The 9,477-nt window shown below is 42.8% G+C and overlaps 1 pseudogene; it reads right to left on the bottom strand.

Moving 5' to 3' along the window:
- Positions 1-7,736: 7,736 nt before the first annotated feature.
- Positions 7,737-9,271, bottom strand: LOC137622305 (uncharacterized; annotated as a pseudogene).
- Between the last annotated feature and the right edge of the window lie 206 nt (positions 9,272-9,477).

The following is a 9,477-nucleotide window of genomic DNA, read 5'->3' as shown; positions in this document are numbered from 1 at the left end:
AGGAAGAAAACTATAGTATAAGTTTTGGTACAGCACTGTGTGTTCTAACACTTTTGTGTTGTCTTGCACAGCCCTTTGGTGTTGCCTTACAGATAAGAAAGTGAGTGCTTTCTTGTCTATTATATGGGATTTTAAAATCATTGCTTAGGTGTGAGCTACACCTGTTTCCTCTGGAAACTTTTCATTGGTTATTCTAGAAGAGATTAACCATACGATTTTATTATCTGGAAGGCTGCAACAATTGGTTGTGAAAGAAACACAAGTGTGTGTCTTTCCTTCCTGATTTGTTATGCTAAACTGTGCATACCCAGTGATACGTAGTTCACTTGATACTCATGGAAATTTCTTCTCATTACAGGAGGACCCTCCGAAGTGCGGAAGTGTTTTCTGCAACGTCCGCAGTAAGAACCTCTGCAGACATGAGTTTTGTAGGAGGCACGCAGCATGCGCTGTCTCCAAGGGTGATCTCCAGTATTGGGACCCTCAGGTATGTACCGTGTGCACTAACCTGATTACTGAGGCCTTTGATTCCCCTAGGATGGCGGAATCAAGGGATATAGCAAGGGAGAAGCTTCGTACCTGGGTAAGGGGCTTCCAGAAGAACACCTTTGGGCCTTATCTTCCAAGTGAGAAGATGAGGGCGTATCTTTTCCCTAGGGCATCAGCTGATGCAGTGATTCCCCAGCCTCAAGAGGAGATCCCCCAAGTTCAGATCCAGGTGGATGCTGAAGTCGCGGTCACTATGCAAGACATCCAGTTGGATGACAGGATGTCTGACGTGGACGAGCGTCTGGAGGAAGACCTCCTGGCAGAAGCCCAGGATGAAGTTCAAGCCCCAGACGTTGTAGAGGAAGAGGTCGACGAGGTGTCGGCTACTCCGGTTCAGATCCCGGAGCCTATTCCCTCAACATCGGCCGCTCTCCCAGTAGAGCTGGGACAGGCCCTTTCCTCCATTGTTGGAATGATCCAACAAATGCAGAAGGAGAATCAGGAGAAGGCAGCTGCAATGGAACTGCAGATGCAGAGGCTTGCAGCATCACATGGGCCCCAGAAAAGGCTCAATGTGAAAGACCTTCCCTTGTGCTCAGATGCTAACCCGTGGAGGTATGCTGAGCACATGCCGATGACGACTGGAAAGATCGTCATCTCGGATAAGTTGGGTTCAGTTCCCCTAGAGGAGGTGGAATTTTGGCCCAGCAAGGGGTCATATCCGGACTGTTATGTCCGGTTGAGGAAGGAACCAGCTTCAAAGGAGGAGACAGAGCCGAAGGAGGTCATAGTGATGGACCATGCTAAGGCTCAAGCTTTGCTTTCATCTTCGATGAAAGAGAGGGGCTTCACGAACTCAAAGGTAGCTGCATTGAGTAAGAAGCTCCCTTCCTTTATGTCCTCTCCTGCTAGAGCCTTCCCCTTTTTACAGAAAGGGTTTGCGGCTGTACTAAAAGCAGTCGAGGCCGGCAAGCCTTGCCCCTCCCTGGAGGAGTGTAAACCCTTGTCGCTGGCCCTGCCTATGGACCACAAAGACTGAAAGGACGTCCATCTTACCTTCTCAGGTGGGAAGTTGGAGGCTGATATTGCCAGATGTCAGTTCAGCGAGGACCTCCCTAAGCTGTCTGACTTTCTTTTGCGGAGAGAGCTCGAGACAAAAGAAAGACTGGCTGCCTCAATGTCTCTTCAGACTACTCTTGAGACGATGGCAAGTGACCCCAAGGTCCATGAAATGTTCATGGTAGTGGCCAACACTCATCTGGCCACAGTGACGAAGGATCTTTATAGCTACGTCAGAGCGAGGAGAGCTTGTAGGGAGTTCGTGTTCACCTCGGCTACGGTGAGGCACGAGCCAAGGAAACTAATCTCCTCCAACATTTGGGGCAAAGACCTTTTCCCTACCGAATTGGTCAAAGAAGTTGTTGATAAGGCCGCCACGGAGAATAGAAACCTTCTCTAGAAGTGGGGCCTGGGTATCAAAAGAAAGTCTTCCCCGGATGAGGGTCCTCAACCAAAGAGGAAGACTATGAGGACTAGGCTACCGTCTCGGCCAGCCAAGCCTCTTAGACAGCAACAGCAACTGTAATTGCCATTGCCTTCAGTGCCCCAGATGGTGGCACAAACCCCGACCACATTCCAGTGGGTACCCCAGGCCGTGTCGACACAGTCCACGGCATTCACCCCAACGTTCGAAGGGCAGTCTACTTCCTTTCGAGCAAAGCCTAGAGGAGCAGCCAGAGGCTCGTCTAGGCGCCCCTCAAGGGGAAGGGGATTCAGGGGTGGTCGCGGTCAGGGAGGCAAGACCTCAGGACGGCAGTCCAAGTGAGATGATGCCGGTAGGAGGGAGACTTCAGAATTTTCGGGGTCGGTGGACCTTCAATCCCTGGGCCCACAGCCTACTCAAGAACGGACTGGGCTGGAGCTGGTACAGCACTCCACCCCCGTGCCCTCGGTTTTTCCAACACTCCACCCCCGTTCTGGAGGAGTACGTCCAAGAACTGTTGGAGAAAAAAGTGATCCGAAGGGTGAAGTCCATCAAATTCCAAGGGAGGCTTTTTTGTGTTCCCAAGAAAGACTCGGAAAAACTCAGAGTCATTCTGGACTTGTCGCCACTCAACAAGTTCATAGTGAATTGCAAGTTCAAGATGCTAACACTGCAACACATAATGACCTTACTGCCCAAGAGGGCATATTCCGTCTCCATAGACTTGTCAGACGCCTATTGGCACGTTCCAATCAACCGTCGACTCTCCCCCTACCTAGGGTTCAAGCTACAACGAAGACTATACGCCTTCAGAGCCATGCCATTCAGGCTAAATATAGCCCCAAGGATCTTCACGAAGCTTGCGAGCGTAGCTCTCAAATAATTACGCCTAAAGGGAATTCAGGTAGTAGCCTACCTGGACGACTGGCTGGTGTGGGCAGCATCCGAGACAGAATGCTTGCAAGCTTCCAGTCAAGTGATCCAGTTCCTAGAGTATCTAGGCTTCAAGATCAACAGAAAAAAGTCTCGACTTTCTCCATCTCAAAAGTTCCAGTGGCTGGGAATCCACTGGGACCTAATGTCACACCGTTTCTCCATCCCGGCGAAGAAAAGGAAGGAGATAGCGGGTTCTGTCAAGAGACTTCTAGATTCCGAAAGGATATCAAGACGCGAACAGGAGAGGGTACTGGGTTCTCTCCAGTTTGCTTCGGTGACAGACCCAGTGCTAAGAGCACAGCTAAAGGATGCAACCGGAGTTTGGAGAAGTTATGCATCAAACGCGCGAAGAGATCTGAGAAGACCAGTTCCGCTTCGGCTACGTACTCTTCTCAGGCCTTGGTCCCAAGCCAGACATCTAAAGAAGTCGGTTCTTCTTCAGCCACCTCCCCCGTCGGTGATGATTCACTCAGACGCCTCGAAGGAGGGATGGGGAGGTCACTCTCATCGGAACAAAGTCCAGGGGACTTGGTCCAAGCTATTCAAGACCTTTCACATAAACTTTCTAGAAGCTATGGCAGTGCTCCTTACCTTAAAGAAAGTCTCCCTGCATCACTCGATCCACATAAGGTTGGTGATGGACAGCGAGGTAGTTGTGAGATGCTTGAATCGACAAGGATCGAGGTCACCACCTCTCAACCAGGTGATGTTGGCCATCTTCCGATTGGCGGAAAAGAAGAAGTGGTACCTGTCGGCAGTTCACCTCCAAGGAGTCCGCAATGTGACAGCGGACGCTCTATCCAGGTTCACACCGATAGAGTCAGAATGGTCCTTAGACGCAGGATCATTCTCCTTCATTCTGAATCAAGTCCCAGAACTGCAGATAGACCTCTTTGCGACGAAAGACAACAAGAAGTTGCCCCTGTACGTGTCCCCGTACGAGGACCCCTTAGCGGAAGCAGTGGACGCGATGTCCCTCGACTGGAACAGATGGTCCAGGATTTATCTGTTCCCTCCTCACAACCTTCTGTTGAGGGTCCTCAACAAACTGAGATCCTTCAAGGGGGGTAGCGGCAATAGTGGCCCACAAGTGGCCGAACAGCGTTTGGTTCCCCCTGGCATTGGAACTACGGTTGAAGTTTCTACCGCTACCAAATCCAGTTCTGACCCAGCGAGTCCAGAAGTCGACTGTCTGCGCTTCATTACAGAAAACCCGGACCCTGCAGCTCATGATTTTCTCTCCCTAGCGGTGAGAAAGCGTTTCGGGATTTCGAAAGCCAGCATAGACTTCCTAGAGGAATATAAGTGCAAATCTACTAGAAGGCAATATGAGTCATCTTGGAGAAAATGGGTGGCCTTTGTCAAGGCGAAGAATCCGCAGGAGATCTCGACAGACTACTGCTTATCTTTCTTCATCCACCTCCATGGTCAAGGGTTGGCAGCTAACACGATTTCGGCGTGTAAGTCTGCTTTGACAAGACCCATCCTATATGCCTTCCAGGTCGACCTCGGTAACGAGATCTTTAATAAAGTTCCGAAAGCCTGCGCTAGGCTCAGACCTTCAGCACCTCCAAAGCCCATTTCATGGTCTTTAGACAAAGTTCTTCATTTCGCTTCTCTGTTGAGCAATGAGGAGTGTGCGTTAAAGGATTTGACACAAAAAGTTATTTTCCTATTTGCACTCGCGTCCGGGGCCAGGGTTAGTGAGATTGTAGCCCTCTCGAGAGAGGCAGGTCGTGTTCAGTTCCTGGATGGGGGAGAACTGAACCTGTTTCCGGATCCTACGTTTCTCGCCAAGAATGAGTTACCCACCAACAGGTGGGGTCCCTGGAGAATCTGCCCTCTGAAAGAAGATGCATCTCTATGTCCAGTAGAATGCCTAAAGGTCTATCTTCGTAGAACTTCAGACTTCAAGGGTGGTCAACTATTCAGGGGAGAAACATCAGGCTCAAATTTATCTCTGAACCAACTCAGAGCGAAAATCACATATTTTATTCGCAGAGCGGATCCTGACAGTACACCCGCAGGTCACGATCCGAGGAAAGTTGCCTCATCCTTAAATTTCTTTAATTGTATGGATTTTGAACATCTCCGTTCATACACTGGCTGGAAGTCTTCCAGAGTGTTCTTTCGCCACTATGCGAAGCAAGTAGAGGAACTAAAGAGATCTGTGGTAGCAGTGGGTCGCGTCGTTAACCCTACTGTTTAACTCTGCGAGGAACAGTGTTAATTGGGACGATTAATTCCAGGGTGAGTGTGTAGTTACATACGGTACTACAAACTAAGTGAGGGCACTGAGTTGCCCACATAGACTGTTCCATTTCCCAAGGTGAACCTAGCATAAGTGCAGACATGTGTGCCGAGCGTTTCTAACGCTAATGTGATTGATTTGTAATACAGACTTTTATGACTTTGATACCTCGGTATGTTAAAAGTGGCAATAATGTTTTTTCTTTCAGATAAACAAGTTCTGTTTACTATCATACTTATGCTTAAAGTTTTGGGTTATCCTCTTCTTATATATATATATATATATATATATATATATATATATATATATATATATATATATATATATATATATATATATATATATATATATATATATATATATATATATACATATATAATTGTTGTTAACCTGTCTATTTATTGTCTGTCAATAAACTTGTTCTTGAGAACCTTGCATCTCCTTCACCTGTGTCAATTTATTGGTATAATTGAGCATTCATTCTATGTACCTTATCTGGGATAATTCTAATAGAATTGTTCCTTTATGCAAGCTATGTTGCATTGGTTTATGCTTTCCCTTAACGGGAGGACTCCGTCCCATAAGTTTCTTCCTATGCGGATATAAACCTTTGTCCAATACAAGTATTGTGCGGAGAACTGGTCGATATTTCATATTGACGCATTGGTTCTTTACAAACTATGCTTTACTTAATATAGGGTGAGACCACTATATTAGCTTACCTGGTATTCATACATAGGTATATGTACTCTTCGAGACTTTTCCAGAGTCTAGAAGGACTCTTCCCTGTAGGAGGCAGGAAGCTCTAACATGGTTTATGGTTAGTTGAAAAGATGTATAACGGTAACATCTTAGGTCTCTAGGTCTAGTCGACCGGGAAAAATTACCTCCGGGGAGTACGGCACGTTCTGAGAATCCACAGATACAGTAATGCTCTGGTATACTTCCATCAGGACGACATGGCTTGAGCTCAAAAAACGGATTTTGAGCGAACCGAAAAATCTATTTTTGGGTGAAATGGCCATGTCGTCCTGATGGACCCGCCCTTCCCTTCCTATGAAAGGGCTGTAGGACCCCTCCCTATATACAGTATCTGTAGCACCTCGTGTATGCTACAAGGAATACAGATGGCGCCAGGATTGGCGCCAGGCACGCTTACAAAACTAGAGAAGAGGGAGCCTTGGGAGCGGCTCCCCCTTTTTCTTTCCCGTTTTCGCTTCTTGCCAATTGACCCCTCGATGCGTTATCTCTGTTTGGGGTGCAGATTGCCATGTGGCGTGTCAAGAATACGTCCTCTGATATGTCGCGATATCCCTTTCGTTAGGGATATTCGCTCCAGGAGTTAGAATTCTGGGTACCTTAAGGTAAATTCTCTGGGAATATCGCCGTAGTTGTAATATACCCTAGGAAGCTACCCTATAAGAACTTCCATCAGGACAACATGGCCATCTCACCCAAAAATAGATTTTTCGCTTCGCTCAAAATCCGTTATATATATATATATATATATATATATATATATATATATATATATATATATATAGATAGATAGATAGATAGATAGATAGATAGATAGATATAGATATATCTATCTATCTATCTATATATATATATATATATATATATATATATATATATATATGTATATATACTGTATTTATATATGTATATATATGTCTATATATATATATATATATATATATATCTATATATACATATATAAATATATATATATATATATATATATATATATATATATATATATATATATATATTTATATATATGAATATATATATATATATATATATATATATATATATATATATAACTTATATGTATAAATACATATATATATGCATTATATATAATTATATATATGTATATATATATATATATATATATATATATATATATATATATATATATTTAAATATATACAGTATATTATCAAAGTTTAGATATGAAGATAAAGAACCTAGTATGCTAAAATTTTTGGAATCTTCCCAAGACATAATCACCTCATCACTTAGAGTATAGTCAGAATTATCATCGGATGCAACACTAAAGGAATCCAGATTTTTTTTTTTATGAAAAAGTAAATTACATACCTCCGGACTTTTTCTTATGAAGGGTGTCAACCTATTTACATGAACCATCTGAGTTTTTTTGCGACGGTCATCAGAAATTATCACATAATTCACCTTTGATACTTTCTTAGCAATGGTTTAAGGTCCCACATACTTTTCTCTTAAAGGGCTACCCGCTATAGGATGGTACAACAACACTTCATCACGAACTTGGAAAGTTCTTACCTGATGTTTTATCATGAATGAATTTCATTCCTTCTTGTGATATTTGTAGGTTATTCTGGGAAAATTCCTGTATTTTAGACAACTTGCTCTTGAATGTGCTAATAAATTTTGAAGCATTGAATACTTCTTCCGTCTCATAATGTCTCAGGATCCTATCTTTTACAGCCGTCAGCAAAGTTCTAGGCTTTCTTTCAAACATTAGTTCGAAAGAGCTAACATCTGTAGATTTATTCTTGACACTTCGTAGTACGTACATGGGCATATCTAGCTCTTCATCCGAGTCATTACCTGTACTGAAAACATAATTCCTGATTAGAGATTTTACAGTTTGATGTGACCTCTCTAATGTTCCATTAGTTTGAGGGTGATATGCAGTAGCTATCACCTGTTTCAGATTAAATGTAGCTAAAGTCTCCTAAAATACTTTATTCATAAAGTTAGTTCCCTGATCACATTGAACTTCTGCTGGAAATCCAAATACAGTAGAAATATTAAGCAACTGTTTGATAATCCCTTTAGCAGAAATATTTTCAACTGGAATAGCCATGGGAAAACGCGTAGTTGGACACAAAGTTAAAATGTAATCATTACCTTTTCTAGTCTTCTTTAAAGTTCCGGCATAATCAATAATTACTTTGGAGAAGGGTTCCTTTGGTACAGAAATAGGTATGAGAGGCGCTGGAAGTATTGTCTGGTTAGGTTTTCCTACTTGTTGGCAAGTGACACAAGCTTTAACAAAATCCTGTACATCTTTCTTCATTCTAAGCCAGAAAAATCATTAGCTAATCGTGGGTATGTCTTGGTTATTACAACATGACAATTGTCAGTATGGGCCAAGTCCAACAAAGATTGTATGTAGACTTTAGGTACCACTACCTGGAATTTATCACACCAGTTATCCTGAAAAGACATCTTAGGAGGTCGGTAATACCTCATAAGAACCTTATTATCTAGATAAAAGTAAGGAGTTTTACTATCTTCATCTGATATGTCTCTAACTTTCTCAAACAACTGTTTAACAGAATCATCTAATCGTTGGGCTTTTGCAAAATCTTTAGTATGAATGTTAAGCAGGTCAGTTGCCATACTTACCTTACTAGGGACAACTTTACTGGGTATGACACCACTCTCAGGTTCTCCTTGAGAAGCTTGTGACCTAGTAACAATGTTACACTGGGCCTTTACATACGTTTCAGGAGATTGTATTATCAGACTGGTGTGTACCCCACCTTTGGCTAAATCATTTCCCAGCAAAATGTCCACCTCTTTGCGAGGGATTTCCTTATACAAGTATGCAATTTCAACTATTCCATCAGAATATGGACTAGTCAAAGGAATAGTTACAAGGGGAAGTACTGATTCACTTGTAAGATCCGAAACTGTAATGAACCTGTTTGTAGGAGTGATAAAGGATTTCATATTAGAACTTACAATAGTTTTACTTGATGCTGAATCACGAAGAATTGTAACAGTATTATCTTTTACCTTACCCTGACACTTGAAATTATCAAAACTATCTTCCTTTATGCACAATGCATGGTGTTATGTTCAGTTGGTTTAGATTTATTATTTTTCCCTGTATTGGGTGAAGAGTTTGCTTTAGGAGTTTGTTGGTGAGAACCTTTGCACCGAGGATGAAGACTATCTTAGATTAGATGTCCCCGTTCCTTTCAAAATGAACATACCTTGCTATCGACGAAAGCTTTCTGTTTAAGTTCTCTCTTATGAATTAAGAAGTATTCATCCGCCAACAAAGTTGCTTCCTTGGGTTTCTTTACACCTCGTTCCTTAATATGCATAGCAACGATAATTGGTATCTCACGCAAGAATTCTTCCATCAACAGGAGAGACTTCAAATCTTCATAGTTACTAATACCTGCCTTGTCCAACCATTCATGTAACTGCTTTATCTTCAGATTACAAAATTCCAGGAAAGTTTGGTTGGGTGTCTTGAATGAATTGCGGAATTTCTGCCGATATCCCTCTGCTGTAATGAAATAAGCAT

This window comes from Palaemon carinicauda, chromosome 2 (assembly GCF_036898095.1).
Source record: "Palaemon carinicauda isolate YSFRI2023 chromosome 2, ASM3689809v2, whole genome shotgun sequence".
In the NCBI taxonomy this organism is placed as follows: domain Eukaryota; kingdom Metazoa; phylum Arthropoda; class Malacostraca; order Decapoda; family Palaemonidae; genus Palaemon; species Palaemon carinicauda.
The sequence above is the reverse complement of the archived record's forward strand: the minus strand, read 5'-3'. Positions and strand labels throughout refer to the sequence as shown.